Source organism: Copadichromis virginalis, linkage group LG15 (genome assembly GCF_057382275.1).
Source record: "Copadichromis virginalis isolate Kocher_CV1m ecotype Utaka linkage group LG15, C_Virginalis_male_GT1.1, whole genome shotgun sequence".
NCBI classification, from domain to species: domain Eukaryota; kingdom Metazoa; phylum Chordata; class Actinopteri; order Cichliformes; family Cichlidae; genus Copadichromis; species Copadichromis virginalis.
In genome coordinates, this window is record NC_140632.1 from 23,280,396 (window position 1) to 23,297,489 (window position 17,094).

General features: G+C 40.8%; 1 protein-coding gene across 8 annotated transcripts in view; it reads right to left on the reverse strand.

Moving 5' to 3' along the window:
• The window catches only part of myt1la (myelin transcription factor 1-like, a), a 94,862-nt gene extending 77,768 nt beyond the window's left edge, over positions 1-17,094 (reverse strand). For all 8 annotated transcript variants that reach the window (XM_085432547.1, XM_085432552.1, XM_085432550.1 and 5 more), the window contains exon 1: positions 16,753-17,094. The gene's annotated coding sequence lies outside the window, so the exon portion shown is untranslated. The remainder of the gene's footprint in view (positions 1-16,752) is intronic.

A 17,094-nucleotide genomic window follows, 5' to 3' on the forward strand; every position in this document is an offset into this window, starting at 1 on the left:
CCCCTGGAAACTATACGACTGAGTGGGCTGCACGCTTAATGTGCGCGCAGTAATGTGAGTTTGAGCGCGTGCAGAGGGTGCGCTAACCTCACTACTGCGCCTTTATGAATGTGCATTTCTATAGGCTGCATCCTCTTTGTGGTTCTCTTTGTCTTTCTGAGGACCGCGCTCAGGTTTTGGACACGGGGACTTTCAGGACTGCGAGGACATTTCTGGAAAGCGAGGAGATTTGTGGAGAGGTATATTCGTAGACGGAATGAAGGGGGAAATAACAAGTAGTTTTGGAAAGTGAGGAAAACTGGGACAAAATAACAGTAATGTGAAATAGAATAATAAGAGGAGGGGGAAGTCAGAGACTTTTTTCGGAAAAGGAAAACATTATTGAAAAGGGAGGACATCTGGAATTGTTAAACAGCAAGTCGTTATAAGAAGAGTGAAAGAAATACTGTAAAGAGAGGAATTAAAGACATTTTGGCACTGACATGAATGAAAGACATTAAGTGGAAAGTGTGAGCTATTTTAGAAACTAAGGACATGCTAAACTATGATGAATATTACAACTATGTAAAGTTGTAATATTTTTGTATTTTTAATCAAGAACATGTTTTGGTAAATAAGAAAAGAATGAGACAAAATGTCAAATTTTGGGAAACTGATTTTAACATTTTATTATTTTTGTTTTCTTTTTCTGTTTCTTAAGGGGAAGGGCATTATTATAAGTCAAGGATAATGAAAATGTTGTTGGAAAGAGGACTTATTGAAATAAGAGAAGATTTCTGTTGAGTGAGGACAAGGACTTCTTTATAACAGGGAGAAGAAAAAAACTTCTGAAAACAAGGAATTGAGGAGATTTTGTGGAAACCGATTTTTAATTCTGAAAAAATCATTTTAAAAACATTTCAGAAAAGGGAGGAAAGAAGAACGTTTTAAGTTAACTTATTATAACTTATTCTTATTTCTGAAAAGTGAGAGCATCTCTACAAATTGGGGGGATTTTGAGTAGAGTCAGAACAGACTGTGTTTGGAAAGAAGACAGATTTTGGTGAACAGCATTTTTAAAAATTAATTTGAATTGTGATTTTTTTTAAATTATATTTTATCAGATTTTTGGAGAGAAGAAATAATATTAAAGGACTTACTGGGAAAATGGGGAAATTCTGATATCAATATTATCCAATAATCTTATGCTATATGAAAAAGGATATTTTCATATAGCATCATTTTTGGTGAAGACGGTAGAATTATGGAGAAAGAAAGGCTGTTATAGACGTTTGCGAGTGAGGAAAAACATTTTCAAAAAGAAGGGCATATTTGAAACCATTAGAAATTTATTTTTTGAGAGCAATGACATAAATAGGAACATTTAAAATGACACTAAGTTGGAAAATTACATTAGAAAATGAGGAACTTCCCGCATTTTCTTAGAAACTTCTGAAAGTCACACGGCATTTGAAAGGACTCAGCTGGAAGGAAAGGTGTGTTGTTTTCATAGGATGCACTGTAGGTTTGCAAATGTATATTATTTTAAAATAGCAGCCGTTTTGGAACATCAAGTTTCATAATTTCACTATTTTGTGGTTTTAATAATGTTATTAGCTATAAAATGCATAATGTTTATGAAACCCCTGCAAGAAGAGCATACAAACATATGTGTTTGGTTGTCTAATAATAAGAAATATTAAGCTATGGAGTAGTAATTACCGTGTCATAATACAGTGCGCCTCTTAGATGTCCATTAATTTTGCTATGAAAGACCAACCTGAATTAGTAAAGTGAAAAATGGAAAGAAATAGAAGCTCTCAGCCAGCGAGTGTATGTGTCACTGTGTCCTATATGGCTGGATTGGCGCTGTGTGAAGAGGAGCTTCCTGCTGCTTAGTATTCAGTCCAGCACTCTGCCTGTCTGGTACAATATGATGCAGAGCTCCCCTATACTGAGGAACACACTTCAATATAAAGCGTGTACCCTCACACACACACACAGTCTTCCAAATGCACACAAATTCATTCGAGTTTCACGCACTTTTGGGTTACAGCAGAAATGTACATTACGGTGTTCTCATTTTTGTTGCACTATTTTTTTTGCCTGAAAACAATCTAAAGGTGGCACATTAAAAAGAAATGGTGGCTGCAGATTGCCCTGTAGGTCAAAGCCATCTCAGCACTTAGTAACTATATCTGTGACGGGCTTGTTTTTTTTAGCAAAACTGTGCCAAAGTTCAGTACAATGTAAGAACATCATGGAGGAGGCGGAGCAAGCACCATCAAATCATTTACTTTCTATATCAAGACACCATGGGGTGCAATGTCATAGACATTAGAAAGGAGAGGCATGGCACTTAGAGATGGCCTGCCCCCCCAACGAGCCAATCAAAAACCGATCCTTGAAACACATGAACCAGTCACGTTGTGGCATTCATGCATGCACACAAAAGAGATTCATGAGGGTTGTATGCATGCTAACCGTGTACTGCAGGAAACATGTGGCTTACTGTATCCATAACATGAACTGCATTTGTTCAGCACCCTGGTGGGAGGAGCCAGAGACCCCTGATCATGTGCAGAGCCTGGATTGAGCTGTTGGTGAGACTGTGAGAGAATGAGACCTGAATCAGCTGATGTTTTTGTACAATAACTGTACTATGTGTAATGAAGCCATAGAGACCCTTCAAGTACACAAGAGTGGGCTGAAAACTGACGAGTTTTACATGCCTGGCGTATGACTGAAAATCAATCAGTACCACAAAAAAGTGCTTTAAAATTGAAGTTGGGACCACCTTTGAAGCCAAATGTTTGAAGTCCAGGGTTCTACTCCAAGCTGAGGGATTTTTGATACAAGTAATGGAAAAGTCCTGCTGTAATGACACTTACTTCAACCTAGAGTGTATAAAGTAATTCCCAGCAATTAAAGAAAACGACAGAACAACCCGAAGACAAGGAATTCAATGTCAAAGGAGGGGCTTAACTTTTCGATCTATGTTTCAGTCCTTGCTACGGTCATGAGCTCTGAGTAGTGACTGAAAGAAAGATTAGAAAGTACAAGCAGCTGAAATTATTTTCCTCCACGGGGTGGCTGGACTCACACAGCGAGGAGCTACAGAAAGGAGCCAATTTACGTGTTTCAGGATGCCTCCTAGGTGGCTTCCATTGGAGAATTTCCAGACCCAACCAACTGGTAGGAGACTCCAGAACTGACCCCGAACACGCTGGAGAGATGATTTATCTCATCTGGCCTGGAAATGCCGCCCACATCACCCAGGAGGAGCTCAAAGATATTGCCAGGAAGATGGACGTGTGGACTAATTTGCTTAGTCTGCTGCCACTTTGACCCGACTGCAGATAAGCAGCTGAAAATGGATGAATGGACAGACGGACAGGAAATCACTCAACAACCCGAGGACCCACTTTCATACCTAAAAATGATTGTAAATCATTTGTCATCGCTCCCTAAAATTGCTCCAGTTTCAGGCTGGAGCAGAGAATCTGCTGCACACATCCAAACACTCACAGGCAAATGTTTGTGAGTCCAAACAAGCTTACACACACTCACACACACACGCGCAGATCAGGCAGCCAGGTGAGGTGTGTGTTTGTGCCAGAGCCAGACAGCAGCTCTGTGTTTTATTACAGCAGAGAACTTTAACAAACCCAACAAACAGAAACACCTGGTGTGTGATGTGATGCTGCAGTGCACAAACCAAACAGCACAAATGAACAGAGAGAGAGAGGTGCAGTGCTGCCTCGTGTTTGTCTTCATATCATTGCAGAATGTTTTTATTATTCTGGATGTAAACTGCTTTTATTGGTGACCTATAAAATATTATTTATGTGAGCCGTGCGAGTCTAGAGCCGATGGCAGCTGCTTGACCACTTAAGGTCTTGCCAAAATATCAGTGGAGCTGTTTGATGGATTGGCATGAAATTTCTGCAGAACGTCTTAATTAACTGTTCTATTTTTTTCACATTTTAAAGCCTGATTGAGCAGCCATACAGTTGTAGTCCACAGCAAGACAGTCCTCAGCAATTAAAAGCATATTAACCATGCATAGGCATAAAAAATAATGGCCAGTGTCTCTCAGAGTCAGTCCCAGAAGTTGTCTAACAACAATAATAATAAAGTACCATAAAGCCAGTGTTCACATTAGTTTCTTAACTCATTGTAACAATCTTTTTTATTTCTGTGTCTAAACCTGTGATAATCAGGAAATCCACCAAAACGAGTTCACTTGTGAGACCAGCCCTATTTTTAATTTCTTCAAACATCAGCGAGTGAAATCAAAAGAAAAGAAGTGACTGAAAAATAAAACCACGAGACGTGAACCAAGGTGTTGAAGGTGAAGAACTTGCAACTGACTCCACCGCCACACTTCAAACCTCCTAATGAGGATTTTGTAGCTTGTTAAAAGAGGCCGTCATGTCCCGGCATTGAGTTTCCAGTTCATCAAGGCACAGATGCCAAAACTTCTGCTTATCTAAAGGGCGTCCAGGCATTGGAATGGGCTATATTTGCAGTCCGTATTATTCCTGTGGCATCAGATAGTGCTATTTGTCCAAGCTGGTCTCTGTGGCTCATGGATGCATAAGCTATCCTTTACCATCTGTACCCTGATGCAACGGTTATCAGCAGGTAATGCGTTAGAACATCTTGTGCATAAGCAGATTACATTATGTATAGCTATTTCACTCCATGCTATTTCTATTATTTTAAGATTTATTTTGAGGAATTTTGTCTTGATTTTGACACAGACAGTGGAGAGGAATAAAGGAAAGATAGCAAGAAGCCAAGTGGAGATCCACTGCTCTCGTTTGCATCGTAACCACCTGCTCATTCACCTGAACCATTGTATTTTCTGAAAGTTCATATTAACACAGTAAAGGTGTGTCTACAAAAGATGACCACATTTACTCAACCTCTGCACTCACAGCCTGGAGATAAATATTTTCGTGCTATTAGGACTGACAGCTGATACAAAGGACAGAGCGGATCCTCACGCTGTTACACTGGTGCACAAACAGTACTGCAGTACAGTTTGTGGTGTAAACAGACACTATTAAAAAAAAAAGCTGCAGCATTTAAGCCTGGTGTGAAGGCCTCGACTCCTCGTTCATCACCTCCCTCATTCCATTCTGGTTTCCATGGAGACTGGACTGATCGGGTGATTAGCCGCGTCAATTAACCTCTGACCAATCACAGAGAGAGGCTGAGAAGCAGCAGCTCATTGTGAACTGCAGGTTCAGTCACAGCAGAATCCAAAAGCTCGAACGGCGAAATACAACAAAACAAAAAACGATCTTCTCGAGTCGATCAAGAAGCGTTCGGTGCCGCGTGACAGGCAAATATCACAGCGTAAAATCACTCTGCTGCAAGGTGAGGTTGAGCTGTTGAGATATTTAAGTAAAAGTATGAGAGGCTAATCAGGAGAATTGTGTTTAAAAGAAGTAAAAATACTGTGAGAGTCATTTTCCGCTGCTGCTGTTCACAGTGGAGTCATTTTAATGACTTTTTACAGGACTGAAGCTCATTATTATTTTCATAATTTCCCAGCTACTTTTTTTCAGTAAAATCACTTTTATAATTCGCAAAATATGAACAAAAGCCTGTTACGCTTGCTCTTGGTAACTGCAGCTCGGAAATAAATGCAGTTTTCTGCCTCGGCGTAATTTTTTCCATAAATGTACGGATACATGAGCCCACTTCACACATGAGCTTGCCAAAGACCTGACTCTCCTGCAGGGTGTGCTGGCCATAATTAACCCTGCTGCACTCCATGTGCCCTCCTGTAAATGTGGGAATCTGAAGTGCCATGTTTCATATCCTCAGACCTGGACACAAACACCCTGCCGGCCTCCTCCTTCTTCCAGTTAGATGACCAGGTCTGAGGTGTCACGTCAGCACTTCAGAGGAGATAAAACTCCTCCTCAGCCCTTGGAACAGCTTCTGTCAAACATTATTCACTTCATAACTGTGAAGATTCACACACGGACACAGTTTTAAAAGCTGAATTTGACCTCAAATGATCCCATACAGCAGTGGTTGTCAATCACTGACATGCAGGTATGTGTCTGTTTCTGTTAGACAACTGAAAAACTGATAAAAGAGATACAGCAGAAGGTCGTAAAATGCCAAAAGGCTAAAGGCCAACATTAATTCATGGGTGTCAGTGAGTCATCAGATCACTATATTATAATCCTGCTTTCATCTCACAAAGAAACTCGCAGCACTCTTATGTAAGTCAGCATCTTAACATGCTATGAATTCTTAACAGGATGACTGTGAGCAACAAGTCGTGCTTCTCGATATCTGGATTTTTTTTTCCAGTAACATGAGTTCGATTTCTTTCAGGTTCGTGTTGAGGAGGAGGCTTGAAGGATGCAGAAAAAAACTCCACAGGGTAATGTACTGAACGTGAAGGATTTGGCTCAATGGACATTCAGGATCTTCATTTTCAAATAACTTTATCTTGAGGTTTAGTCTTCTAAAGCTTACTTAGGGATATGGAAGAATTAAGGAAGGCTCTTACTTCCTGCTAAGGCTCAGCACAAAGTTTTGATCCCTGACAATAAGCTTCCAACTTTACTGAAACAAAACTACTTCCAAACCCAGTCCAGCAGTGTCAGTCTGAATCATTACTCTATGCTGTGTTTTCCAGTAACAAAGTACACACTTTGAGTGTGCTTTTTTTTGTCTCTTAATAACAAGATAAGTGTGTGTGTAGAGAACATGTACAGTAACTTGTGCTTCTTACAATGAACACTCCAGAACATTAAACAGGAAGCAAAGCTAAACGTTCATTTTGATGCCCAAAAAAGTTGATTCTGTTCATCTGGAATGTTTTCAGCGGGAGAAACAAGTCGTCACTCATCCAAGGGACTTCTTCACCTACGTCCAGATGAACAGAATGAACTTTTTGGGATTTCCTTACCCGGATGATTGAGCATGCATCAAGTCAATTTTGATGAACACAAATTTGGATGTTAGGGCAAGAACTGCTCTCCAAAAGATGCAAGACGGGAGTTCTGTCTGCAGTAAGGTGGATTTGAAAGTCTGGCTCTATTCTGAAACTTCCAGTACTTACGTGTTCAGACAAGAAAACACGAAAAAGTGAGGAAGGCATGAGCAAGACCAAAAAATAAGACAGAGCAGTCATCAGTGACCATCGATATGACACTGATTAAGTCAAATGTAGCATGAAACGGAGGAGTTGAGGTGGGCTGCAAAGAGGCTTGCAGCGACAGAAGCAAATCTATGAAGGCTGAACCAGCTTAAATAATGTCCCCTATATGGATAAAATAATGACACTACATTACACTCTGCAATGTAGTGTAATTACTTTATCCAAAAAGTATCAAAGACTGGCACTGACCACAAGAGCCTGGAGAGCAATGATGCAAACTTGCTTGCATCTTAATTGCCTGAGTACGGTGACTGACTGACCAAACTTCTAAAAATAAAAATTGTTTATTGTAATTGTTTATATGTGGAAATGAATTTGTGACATCTACTGTTATTGTAGTTCAATAAAACTACACTATAGGTCGCAATGCACTGATGAGCTAAGTATCAAATTCAGTTTCATGCTGTTCTGTGTTTTTATTGCAGCACCTTTAAAGCACTGCAGCGATTTCTACTGAGAGAAATCATCCAGGAGCCTAACAGCAAAGTGGCAGCAGTTTGGAGGCGTTTCAGCTGTGCTACACCAACAGCTTCTCTTTGTATGTCTGCAATTTTTTGTGCTTAAACACAAACTGTGATTAAGTAAGTCAACAGGACTAAAGAGCTCCAATGACTGCAACCATTTCAGTCTTTGTTTGGTAGGATAGCGGAGACAAGACAGGGAAAGCTGGAAGAAAGACATTCAGTAAATGGTATCCAAGCAGACTTGGACCCAGGCATTCACATTAGCCTTACCTCATATGGTATGGGTCGCCTATTTAACCAACGGGTTAAATAGGCGACCCATACTGGTGCCACGTTCTTGGAAAACGGTTGTTGTACTTGTGGTAAAATAACATTGCCCTAAACGTCAGTGAAAGATTCCCAGTCTCTTCCACAGAGTGAGGAATTTGGCTTATTGATCAAACACAAGTATTGGATCGGGTATTTCCATAAAGTTAATTACAATGTAACTCAGTGTCAAATTATAGTGTTTCTTTGTTTGTTTGTTTGTTTTACTTAGGAGGAGCTGGACAAAGTTGGGGCAGTGGATCCTTGAAAAAAAGTTTCTGTTAACTGGCATAAAACTCAGGTGTAATAATATAGTATTCTTATAAATTAAAAAAGATAAAGAAGAAACAACTGTTTGGGCTGATGCCTTTCAACGAAACAAGCATGAGGAGGTTTTGGTGCTTCTGTTTATTGAGGCTGTGATGTCTACATGACTGGTATTTGACAACTGGCTTGTCTGACAAACGCTATGCAAATTATATAAAGACTAAAACTATTACAAACCTAAGTGAAACTAAACATTTGTTGGAACAGAAAGCACTCAAATGAAACAACCATCCACAAAAACTAAACAGAGGACAAAAGGTTTAAAGTAAATAAAAATTAAAAATGAATAAAAGTAAGGAAATCTTATCCAACCTTCAGCAGGTTTACTGGAGCAAAAACAACACTTTGCTTCTAAAAGCAAGAAACCGACGTGTTAGATACCAGCTCACAGCTCACGTCATTGTCATTTTTCATCATGTAGACACAGATTTGGCCGCTAACGACTCCTCCACCTCCCATCATTCACCTCTGTGGCAAAGAGCAGCGGGGCGGGGCTGAGTGACTGACAGGATGATGAGTGGATGCGGTCAATGTGTGAAGCTTTAATGATCTGTAACAAGCAGACAAAGCAGGTCGTGAGTGGCTACAGAGATCCACAATCATTACTCCTGCTTGAATTTGTGTGTGTGTGTGTGTGTGTGTGTGTGTGTGTGTGTGTGTGTGTGTGTGTGTGTGTGTGTGTGTGTGTGTGTGAGTGAAGGAACAGAAAACATCCAACCAAATCTGAGGTGACTCTCTGAATCATTTTTAAAGGAAGGAAGGAAGCCTAACAATTAAGATATTTGAGTTTTTCACCCAGACAGACTCCAGCTGTGAGATAAGATTACAGATGTTTCAGGGGTCAGAGGCCATAAAAGATGGAAAAAATATTACTAAGTTTTCCAGTAATCAACGCTCTAAGTCGGACTCCACAGAAACCAGCTGTCGGTCTGCTAACATGAATGATTTTACACACACACACACTCTTCATAGAGAACAGAATCTACCCACACTGAATCACTGAAAATGTGTGTGTCCTTATCCAGAGAGTGTGTGTGCGTCTGTGATTTTTACACTATGAGTCATTCGAGGCTCCACAATAGACTGTGATGAAGCCTTCTGCATCGTGTCTGTGTGTGAGTGTGTGTGTGTGTGACCTCCATTGATCAGAGTGAGGTAATCAGATTGATGGCAGTCTTGGCAGCAGCTTAGATTTAATAAACCGCAGGCAGACAGGCAGACAGACGGACAGACATGCAGGCGGGCAGTTCAGATGAGGTCGTGTCGGTCTGACTTGACAGTGTGACATCACAGAGAAAGACTGTCAGATGTTCAGATGTTACGCAAACCTGCAAATGTCGGTGTCATGCCAATGTCTCGTATGGTGCTCGTCTTCCTGAGCTGGAATTTTCTGAAAACCACAAACGATGTCAGTTATAATTCCAGCACAGACCCAGTGTGTTCTAATCACAGAGCATCACGTAATGTTTCCTCTGCCTTTGTTAGACACAAGGCGTCTTCTGGTGTTGGTGCACCAACTGGGAATATTGGCCATGGAGAGATACAACCGTTTTTGGATAGCTCGAAGTGTTAGGTTCACCAGCCAGGAGGCTTTAGTTTGTATTTATTCATGTTTGGTTTTTACCACTAGCTGATTCTTATATTCCCACTTTCTCTTGCTGGTTGTGTTTAGGGCAGTGTTTCTCAAAGTTGATATGCCAACTTAGAGATCCACCACATGAATGAAGGCTGCAAAGGTAAAATGGCGATGGCAGTGTTGTTATTTGAGCCACTGATAGAACAATAAAAGCAATTTGGTTGCTCCTTGTAACATATCTTTGGGGTTGATGGTGTTTTAGGCTGGCTAAAGTCATTTTTGTACTCGTTTACAGTTCATACACCATTACTGAAATGGCACTGCATGTGTATGTGTTAAGAATGCGTAGTCTTTCATGATGGCTATAAGACAAGAAGTGAAATTTGAAGAAAATAGCTCATTTTGTTATGTTTTGTGCTGCTATGTCCTACATTATGAAGGAAAAGCCATTTTGGCCCACTTAAAATGACATCGAGCGCTGCCCCTGGACCACCTCATGTGTTTCCTCATTTGTTGAGCTGTCTGCAGACATGACGACCGACATTCTGATATGTGATGTTCTTTATAACCAGGGAACCGTTTGCTATAACATTTGCCCTGTTGAGATTTAATTTCAGCTTCTCCTCCAGTCTTCATCAGCTCTGTGGGTGCAGAGTTTTTTGAACCCCAGAGATCCAAATGGTGCTGCCATCTATCACATTTTCACAAGGCAATGTGACTTCATGTCTGTCTCCGACAGCTGAATGCTGCACAGTCGCTACTAGAAAGTTACTGTCGGCTGCTCCTTACCAAAAGGAGTTGCCACAGTTGGTAGCTCTTAGGATGCTTTCACTGACCCCACCCCAATAGGAATTTAAGTCTCTGGGTGGAATTGTACCAGCGCCAAAGCCGAAAGATCATGGTTTGGGTTATAACACACCCTGTAATCCTTCACACTGAAAAACTGCAGGTTGACTGCACCATCTTACTACTACCATAACCAACAGCATACCAGCTGCTATACAACAGCATTATTTTACACCCCCAGAATGAGAACGGTCTGACTGCTGACCCACAGCGTTCACTGCGAGAATTCTGCAGTTTTAGTTTTAAATCAAATTTCAGCTCATTTAAGTTCTTTTTTGTTTTGTTTTTTAGTTCTGGTATTAGTTATAGTTTTTATTATATAATGGGTGGATTTAAGAACTGCTCAATGATATAGCGATGCAACAATCCCTGCTAATTATTACTAAGTGACAGACTAATTAAATACCAGGATTTCACTTGCAACAGCTACAACTACAATTACCTGCACAGCAGTTCACTTACTTAAATTAGTGGAAGTGAGGCCCATACACCAATAAGCTACAGCAGCGGTCCCCGACCTTTTTTGCGCCGCGGACCGGTTTATGCCCGACAATATTTTCACGGACCGGCCTTTAAGGTGTCGTGGATAAATACAACAAAATAAAACCAGTACCGGTACCGAAAAAAGAAGATTTATTCATAACACACGTGAAAAGACCCAGGGAAACCGAGTAAATGATAAAAACGATAACAAAATAACGCTGAAAACCGATAAAAACCCTGAAAACCATACATTTCATACCTGAGCCTCAACTCTCGTGGCCCGGTACCAAACGACTCACGGACCAGTACCGGTCCGAGGCCCGGGGGTTGGGGACCGCTGAGCTACAGCATCCACGCCCCTAAATTAAGCCTAAACACACATGAATGAATTCAGGTGTTTCAGCTGTTAAGAATGGGGAACTAGGAGGAGCTCCAAGCTGTTTTTGTCTATTTCTGCTTTAAAGTTGGACATTTAGATGTCAGGAAGACTGACAAACTGTTAGAGGAAGCCTCAAGTGGCCATTAGAGGAATTGCAGTTTTTGGTACTTCAACACAGGAAGTTTCCCCTTGGTTGTCATAACTACCAAAAATTAGTTTGTGACAGTATTATGCTTTGTTTCTTAAATGACTGGGCTCTTTCGTGTCTGGGTAACCAGTATAGCTTTGGTTTGTTAGGTGAAATGTTCCAAACTTTCTCATGTTGCAAACTATCGTTTAAAAGTTGTTGCAAACTATCGTTTAAAACTTCTTTTGGCTGCTCCCTTATTCATGAGGGGATCCCACAGCAGATGGACCCACATATTTGATTTGGCAGATTTTTACCGAAACAACCCTCCCAGGCATTTTTGTCTCCTCCAAGACTTGAACCCGAGATCTCTCATGTGTTAGATGAATGTGTAAACCACTACATTGTAAATTGTAGTTTGCGAAAATTCCTCCAACTTCCCCACCTTACTGCTGTAAATCTGCATTCAACCACTGATTTGCAAGTCAGTTGCGTAGTAGAAGCTTAGCCTGATGTTCAAAGTGACATCCTCATCCCGGCTGTAAAGAAACTGAGCTGAACTTTCCCGAATGCTGCAAATTGAAACACAACAGCTCGTTGAGCACGGAGAGCAGCAGCAGGAATTATTTTATCTGTGATGTGAAGAGACCCACAGGTGTGAATGGAGAATTTATCTGTGACCAGCAGTCTGCTATGACTGGTCAAGTGTAAGCTGAACCTGTGTTTAATATCCTCTGTCACACACAGGTGGTGCTGGGCTGCGGAGATGAGGCAGGTTTATTTTCCTCTGCAGTTATGAACGATCGCCGGGCTCTGGCCTGTCTCTGACTCAGACTCTGCAGAGAGCCGACAGAAAATAAAGGAGTTTTTCTTTCATTACTTCTCAACTGAGTTCACCTGGTGTCTTTGTTTACACAGCAAAACAGCCAGGAGAGAAATCTCCTACGGTTCATGCAGAGCCACAACACCCGGTCTGACAGGAAGATTATATTTCGTCAGGTCTCTTCTCATTCTTCATCGCAGCAGAGAAGAAGACCGTTTACGCAAAACCACATGCTGAGATCAACGACAAGCGTGATCCTAAACCTTTTCACAGAAAATTTCCCATCTGTCCGGGTTGGAGCACGAGTTTGACATCACTGAACTAAAGTCCACTTCATTCCCTCCGACAACAGCGATACGACAAACAACAGAGACGTGGTCAAAGATCAAAGCTCGCTCAGCCAAGAACACTGTGATCACCCAGTAATGATGACAAAAGGTGAAAATACAGACATCTATAAATGTCTAAATACAGACATAGACATACTGTCTTAGGATGAAAAAGTAAATAAAGTTTTGGGCCTTTCACCCTACACAACCTCAGGCTCTAAATTAGCAGGTAGGACAGCAACAAGTTTTAGAAAACTATCGACTTTCAGCATCTGCAACAACACTTAAAGCTTCAAACACAAATTCAAAAAAAATTGAATTCAAAGGCTACAAAATCATCTAAAAACGAAGACATTTTTCACAAAAATCTAATGACGCATAATTCATAAATAGGTGGAGTTTCCCTGACATGAGACATAAACAGTTGTACCATCACAAACTGTCTTGAATAGTGTGCCGACTTGCTGTTGGTGGGTTTTATAACCTAAATCAACTTAAGGTCGGTTAGTGGAGAAAAACCACTTGATGCAGTGGACCTTCTACAGGAACGGATGCTAAGGCAGCAAATGATTCACTTAAAAGTACAATATAGACTTTAACCAACACCTGAGCTAGAATATTTCATTACTTTGCAGAGCGCATTCACATGAAATTCATAAAATCTTTCGTCATGTATAGAAGCATCTGAGAGTCTCTCTTTTTTAATACACGTTTAGGGAATAAAGCCGCTGGAAACTGGACAAAAGTCCTCACGCCTGATCGAGACAACAGTCTCGACACTTTGCTATCCCTGCAAAACTATGAACTTCTGCTTTAAATGGAACCAAACAAACACAAGGAATAAAGTATATTTTATATATAAAGGATATCTATGCAAACACTCATCCTACGCTAAGACGGCCTGCCTTTGACCTCTAAAGTTCTCTTTTATATTCACTGGTGAACACCTCAGACAGTTTAAAGAAATCCTGCATTAAATCGGAACTCATTCATGGAAAAGCTTGAATGTTGTCCCTGATTTCTGACTATACTGTACGTCCAGACAGCGGCCCACCTCTCCAGTTTCAAGGGTCAAGTGTACCTGAAGCCAGGGTCTAAATCCATTTCCAGTGAGAATGATTTAACCCCCAAAATGATTCCCCAGTAGTTACAACACTGAGCAGTGCTTTTTAAGGCGCTGCTGCAGGAAAGATTTCTAGTTTCTTTAGCTTTTCACCCCCAACTATAAGATCTGTATAAGAATAAAGAAAACTACAGAAGAAGAACAAACAAACATAATCATAAATAAATAAATGAGATTCCATTTTGCTAGCGCATGGTTTTTGTAGAATATTATATTTATCTAATTGAGTAAAGGCTTTAATGTTTCTTTACTTTCTTCACTTAGCATCCTTTCCTCATCACTGACTTGCTCTCCTGTTCCTTTGTCACCTGCTCATTTCCTCATTGAATTCGCCTGTCACACCTTATTTGAGGGCAGCACTCACTTTTTTCACCTTCACACCATCGACGGTTCCAATTTAGCAGTCAGTGTACATCTTTCTCACATTTCTCATCGTGGCTGAAATTAAATTTAAGTCAGATAATAAACCTTTGTTCACTGGATAATAATCTAATAGCTTATTAATTAAGTGCATTCTGATCGGATGCTCATGACGGCAACAAAACCTTCTTATGAACTTCCTAATTAACAACCTGCCTTTGTACCCTGGACTGGGGGTATTTATTTGCACCCTCAGGGTTGGTTCCCTACAGAGGCCGGTGTTGAACCTCTGGTAAGAACTCTGCACGTTAATGTGACGGCACAGAAACAGACCCTTTAAAAAAGGAAAAATTGGGCTCAGGGGCTTTTACAGGTTTATTTTTTATTATTCATTCGTACATGTGGAAATGACATTTGTGAGGCACTTTTCTAGCCTTGCTCACCTCACAACTCTTTATCTTTTAAACATCTTTGGCCAATTTAGAATCACAAAGACCTCCAGAAGATTCAAAGTCCAGGACCTTCTTGTGTGCAAACCTCTGCTGCTGATATGCAAGACGAAAAAGAAGGAAGCTTGTAATATATATTGATTTTAATGAAACAATAAAGTTAATATTTTATATCATAATATTTATTTTTTCTATTTTTACCAAACAGCTGCACAAATATTATTGCTTGAGAACTTCTATGTGCATTTTGAGGACCTTAAGAAGAAACACATGGTTACTTTGGGGCCCAGTAATTGGTCCTTGGGGAAACATAAACGTGTACTGTACCTGTCGGGAATGCACTGATTGTGTTAGCGCCTTTAACAGCAATTTTATTCACCCAGTTTTTTTGGAAAACTTTCAGCTGCACACCAGTTCTTTGTTATTTGTAGTTTGTAGCAGATGATAATCAGGAAGCACAGGAGGTTTTATACCAATGAAAACTGGGTTTGCTGTCCAGATTTGATGTGTCAGCAGGCTATAATTTGCTTTATCTTCCTGTGGATTTGACCCTTGTGTGGAAATGCACTGAAGGAACCTTAATTCTGGGAAAGTTCCTGAAACTTTAGGTGAAGAAAAAAAGAGTTAATATCTGAGTAAAGACACGAGTCATAAATGTTAAAGATGCCCTGATTTTGCTTCAGAGCTTCCAATCCCCCCAAAATTTCCCCCTGCAGGGAAATCAGGTGGTTCTTATTCAAGAGTTTCAGTGATGTAATTTCCCACGGCTGTACTAACCCTTTTTTAAAATTAAGCAACTTTAATTTGTGCACTGGGTTCGACATAAATATGTACAATAAGCTCAGCATAGGCGCCTGCACAGCTAGCAGACTGAAGATAAGCCAGGGCAGATTTTCCTATATAATCCACTGATGGTTGGGTTGGATGATGAAGTCTAAAAGTAATCCAGGTTTCATGTGAAGCTGTCGCATAATCTAAATTAGTCAATTTTAGCATGTATTTTATGTTATTGTATGACGTTTTTTGCATTCTTGCCTGCTGTTAAAAGTTAACAATGAAAATGCAGCATTAAGTTACTTTAAGTGTTAAAAATGTAACTACTTTTTTATTTTTACTGTAGAAGTCAATAATCTCTTAAGGATTTAAGCAATTTACCTTAATTTTATGGAGATTCTTCCCATGCAGGGAAAAGCAGATTGTTCAAACATGTCAAATTGAAAATAGAGATGTTAAAGGTTCCAAAAGGTCAACGCAGACTTCACTTCAGCTCTGCATAAATCATTACAGGAAAATTACTTGGTAACCCAGTAGGAATAAACAGCATTACATACAGTGGTCTCAGCCCAGATTATCATATCCTACAGAGGTATCCTATACACTCACCATACAGAACAATACAGGCTTCATGGCACCCAGTAGGAACATTACATAAATATTACAGGGATGTTACGGAGCCCCGGGTCTGCTCACTCACACCTCTAAGCAATAAAAGTGAAATCATAAACGAGCACGATAATGAGCATAAACATAATCAAAGAGGTGGCATAAGGTCACCACAGACTGAGCAGCTCAAACAGCTCACTGTGGCGCTGCGATGGGAATATCACAGGACAGGAATATTAAAGTCAGTACAACGCGTGACAAAAGGCACAGTGAGGCAAAGCGCCACGGCACCATAGAAACAACGCACAACATGACAAACATGTGCAAAATATCATGGGAACAACAGAAGCATGACTGACTCACTACAGGGAGATTACAGAGGTGCCACAGTCAGACAATGTTCCCGCGAAGGCGCGCGGAAAGCGGCACAGACACACTCCACAGCCTCGCGCTCTTACGGGAATAATAAGAGGACTGTCAACACAACTGAGCTGTGAAACAACGCGAGCGTGACACTATAGGAAAATTACAGCAGTGTGCTCAACGTAACCGGAGCCGCAGAAAGAGCGAGAATGAGAGAAACCTCAGAGAAGGAAAACATACTGAAATGGCGAAGATGGAGACTCCTCTATCTCTTCTTCCTCCTCTCCTCTTCCTCTCAGGTCTGAAAGTCTGCAGCCTTCTTCCCTCGCTCTCACTCTCTCTCTTTCTCTCTAAAGGTCTCTCTACCACTGTCTCTCTCTTTTGTCGCTGTGATATCTGGCCATGCCTTCACAGGAGGGGGAGGAGGGGGTGGAAGAGGAGGAGAAGGGGGGGCCAGACAGACAGAGAGGAGGGAGAAGAGGATGATGATGTTGATGAAGATGGTGGAGGGAGAATCAGACACTGCAGCAGAGAGCGAAGAAGAAGAAGACGGCGCCTTTACCTCTCTCTCTCCCTCTCTCT